This window comes from Suricata suricatta, chromosome 15, assembly GCF_006229205.1.
Source record: "Suricata suricatta isolate VVHF042 chromosome 15, meerkat_22Aug2017_6uvM2_HiC, whole genome shotgun sequence".
Taxonomy (NCBI): domain Eukaryota; kingdom Metazoa; phylum Chordata; class Mammalia; order Carnivora; family Herpestidae; genus Suricata; species Suricata suricatta.
In genome coordinates, this window is record NC_043714.1 from 26242206 (window position 1) to 26246834 (window position 4629).

At 37.0% G+C, this 4629-nt stretch overlaps 1 long non-coding RNA gene across 1 annotated transcript in view; it reads left to right on the plus strand.

The window, feature by feature from the left end:
* LOC115279121 overlaps positions 1 to 3713 on the plus strand; it is a 100409-nt gene extending 96696 nt beyond the window's left edge. The window contains exon 2 of the long non-coding RNA XR_003903221.1: positions 2028 to 3713. This is a non-coding gene — a long non-coding RNA (uncharacterized LOC115279121). The remainder of the gene's footprint in view (positions 1 to 2027) is intronic.
* The last annotated feature ends 916 nt before the right edge of the window (positions 3714 to 4629 follow it).

The following is a 4629-nucleotide window of genomic DNA, read 5'->3' on the forward strand; positions in this document are numbered from 1 at the left end:
GGAGAGAGAGGGATGCAAAACTTGAGAGACTATTGAATGCTGAGAATGAACTGAGGGGGAGTGGGGGGAAAGGTGGTGGTGATGGTGGAGGGCACTTAAGGGGAAGAGCACTGGGTGTTGTATGGAAAACAATTTGACAATAAAATATTATGGAGAAAAAAAATTTTTTTAAATGTAAAAAATACATTTAAAAAAACAAAAACTCCTGCATACCCAAATGCTCAGAGTTTCTTTATTTTTAATAGGCAGAAAACTGGAAACAATCTCTATATCCTTTAGTGAGTTAATGGTTAAATAAGCCATGGTGGCTATGGCACACCAATACCAAGGCATATTAGTCAATATTAAAAGGGAACAGATTATTAATATGTGCAACAACAACTTATATCTCAAGGGTGTTATGGTAAATAATAAAAAAAATCCAGTCCTAAAAACAATCACATATCATATAATTATATTTATATGGAACTCTCAAAATAACAAAACTGTAGATATGGAGAACAAGCTAGTGGCTCCCAGGGACTGAGGAAAGAAAAACAAGGAAATGGGAGTGAGTCTGAAGGGGTAAAATGAGGGAGATCTTTGTGGTGCTGCAGTGGTTACATATTCTGACTGTGGTGGTGGTTACACAAGCTGTCACCTGTGACTACATAGCACACGGTTCCATACACGTTGTGTTAGTGCCCATTTCCTGGGTTTGATGTGATGCAACAACTATCAAGGGAAAACCGGGTGAAGGGTACGTGGTACTTCCTGGACTATCTCTGCAACTTCCTGCGAATCTGAAATTGTTCTCAAGCAGGGAGTGATGATCATGGAGGGCGGCACTTGTGGGGAGAAGCACTGGGTGTTATATGGAAACCAATTTGAAAATAAACTATTAGAAAAAAGTTAAAAATGAATTTAAAAAAGAAAACAAAATAAGCAAAAGTATCATGATCTTCTGCTGGAAAAATCATGTATTTGGGGGAAAATGAGTTGTTAAAACAAAAGTAATACTATATCTAGTCACTGTCTTCCTTTCCGTGAACACTGTGTTGTGTGCTGTACATGGTGGCTGTGAGAACACAAGAGGGAGGAAACAGAGTCCTTGTCCCAGCTAATGGAATTTGGAGACGGTGATGCAGAGAAGTAAATAAGCACCTAGAATGCCAGTTAGAGCCTCAGGATAACTACGAAATGCTATGTCTGTCTTAAAGTCTTTCTCTTAAAAATTCACCTCAATTCATTAAAAAAATTAAAAAAGCATATCCTTCAGTGTTGAAAGCAACTCTAAATCTCTCTCTTCCCTTAATTATGTTAATCTCTACTAAGCTGTTTTTATGTGCGGGGCAGTGTGCTCAGTACCTCACACATACTACCTCATTCAACTTTTGCACATCTATATGGGAAGTACTATTACTGAGGTACAGAAGTAAAAAGAAATTCTCTGAGTGGTTGCAGTCACACAGTAGGTGGAGCATAAGGTCAGGATTTGAAACCGGGTGGTCTGACTCCTGAAAACATGTTTTAAATCCTGTCCTACATTTCATGGTGTTTTGAGGGTGGCGCTCCTCACCTCAGCTGTTTTTGAGGACACGTGGCTTTGGATCTCACTTGGTCACCTCAGGCTTTACATTTTGTGATAGTTAATAAGGGTACATTTATTTTAAGTCTATCTCTAACGGGGGGGGGGTACTTCAGGTGCCATCTATTTAATCTTTTTCATCTACTCTATTAAAGGAGAACATTTAGTCAGTCAATACAGCTATATAAATGCTTTTCAGTGTCCCTTGAAAGAGTTAGGCTTATTATAGATGAGGAGCCTGGCTACTGAGTACCCCACTCTCATGAATCACTCAGAGTTCGAATTAGACTGCATTGAAAACCAATGGATATCTCTCAAGTTAGGGCAGTGCTGTCTGCAACTGCTCTTCGTAGCTTATATTCCAGACTGAGAAAGCGAACCACACTGATCCTCTTCCATGTTGTACAATATCAAACATGACTGAGTCCTTCTTTCTGCTTTTCTGTTTGTCTCCCAACAGAGTCATTACGAAGAACAGGTTTGCATCCTTGGGCTGAGGAAGAAGAAACACACTGGACTATTTCTGCTTGATTCATTATCTCCTTAGGGAAATTCAGCACTTCTAGTCTTGCTCTATATCACTCTATGTTCCATTACTAGTCCTCTTTCCTAAATCCCCTCCCTTGAATGGGAGAGAAGAATGGATGTCAGCCAAGAGAAGAGTCAGAGTGAGGAAGATGTACATTAACACAAACAGGTACAGAGATGAAACAAAAGGTAGAGATAAAGAAAAGGAGAGAAAAGACACATCTTCAAGAGATACTGAGCCATGATGCTGCAGCATAACCCGCCAGAAAGTCAGATCTAGTAAAGGCATTAATATGTGTGAAGAATCTCACTTCTTTCTTAAAAGGAAAATAAGGAACAAGAGCTTCTCAGAGAGATATCATGGTCAGAATGGGAACAATGTTTATCTGTTTGCAAGTTTCACTCAAGCTTACAGTGACTGCATAACCAATCTTGACTTCAAGAAAAGTCTTTTAATTTCTCAAGTTGGATAAGGGAAATATCCACAAGTACTCTTCAAAAGCGAAATTGCAGCAGCAAAGAAGGAAGGAAAGAGGAAGAGGAAAGAAAGAGGGAAAGGCCAGTTATTAACCAGAATGCCTGTCTTCTGCTATTAAAATATTGGTAAGCCAATAAAAAATTGTATTGTTCTTAGAAATTTGAAAACAGAATATATTCTGTGTCATGTTATAAATCCAGAATGAGAATACTTTATTATGCATTATCAGTTTTCAGGAAAAAACTTCTGGGGCACACCAACAAAAGCAAGCTAGTTTTATTTGTTTCAGAGCAAGTAATACGTTTAATGTATTCATCTTAAAAATCAGTCATTAGGACATTAACCAATTATGAAATTAAAAATACTTAATTTCCTGTTCCCTCTAAGTTAACCACAGGAACCCACAATGGTTAAGAGCATGAGTTCTACTTATACAGAGCTGAGTCTACTACTTATGTGACCTGTAGCCAGTTATTTTTCCCTTCTCTGTGCTTCTCTCTCATCTATAAATTGGGAATAATGACAGTATCTAACTCAAAGAAGTTTGTGAGAATTAAATGAGTTAATCATTATAGTAAATTTAGTGGAGCACCTTGCGTATTGTAAATTCTCAACATGTGTTGGCATCATTATTATTATTTTAAAAGAAATACAGAAAGTTGTATTATGGCCTTCATAAATATGGTTAACAGCTACGCCACCATAACATAAATTATTTTTAAAGAACCTTAAAATAATGAATATGATTTCAGCAAGGCCTAAAACATTATTTATTTCTAAATATGGAAATCTGAGGAGCCTCAGGGGAGATTTAATGAAATCCTGATAAAGCCAGGCAGTGGACTGGGTTGCCCTCCATCATTGGCCAAATAAAATGCTTCCTGAAATTTGCCAGATAAAAAATGAATCTGAGCTTGGCTTCATGGTGGCAAGTAAGTCATCTTAGAAATGAGTTTATAGGAAACTAATTCAATAACTGATAGATTCAATAATTTATAAGGCAACATGCCAGATTTTGCAGGGATTTGCTTAATTTCCCAAAGCTGAAGTTTTGGGAGAATGGCTCTCAGAAAGAAGACAAATTTTATCAAACTGTGCATAAAGAATATATTGTTAATAAATATTTCCATTTTTGTTTGACTTTTTGTCATCATCATTTCAGATTTAGCCTAGTCCCACAGTTTTCTTACACCTCCTGGTATATAGTCTACTAAGTTGTAATCACAACAGACATCTGCTTCCTGCTTACATCACTTAGGAGTCAACCAGAGAAGCAGACCCATTAGAAAATACACGCTGAAGAGGTTACTGCAGTAAGTTAGCTTAAGGGACATGTCTAGGCAATCTCAGAGCCCACTGGGTAACCGCTAAGAGGAGCAGACGGGGATTCTTGGACATTACCAAAGCTATGGTCTGCAGGCAGAATTTCTTCCCTCAAAAAGCCTCAGCCCTGTTTTTAAAGGCTTTCAACTAATTGAATCAGATCCAGTTAGATTATCTACAATGATATCCCTTATTTAAAGTCAATTAATTATAGACTTTAATCACGTCTGCAAAATACTTCCACACTGATACCTAGATTTGTATTTGAATACCTGAGGTCTGAAACCTAGTTAAGTTGACACATCAAAAACACCACCACATGTATATGCGTTTCCTTAACCCATACTTAAAATACGAATAAAGCCAATAACAAAGTCATACTTCCACCTACCAGGATACAACTATTCTAGTCTTTTCATGACCCATGAAAAGATACTTATTTTTTTTTCACAGAAGAAGATACAAAGTCTTTGGGTGATGTTCTCATCCCTTGATATCCTGTAATTTACTGTTTTTTAAAGTTAACTAATAGTAACATCTCATATTCAGTGATGAGGGATAAGAGAGGAAAAACAAAAGTGTTTGGGTAATATATATGCATACTTAGTCAAAATAAAATAAAGATTACTCAAACTATTATAGTCCTTTCTGCAACTGGTCTGATGATTATGGTTAATATTTATAACTACTTTTTCCCACTATACATTCCATATTCCCTTTGCCCTCAGCAAGC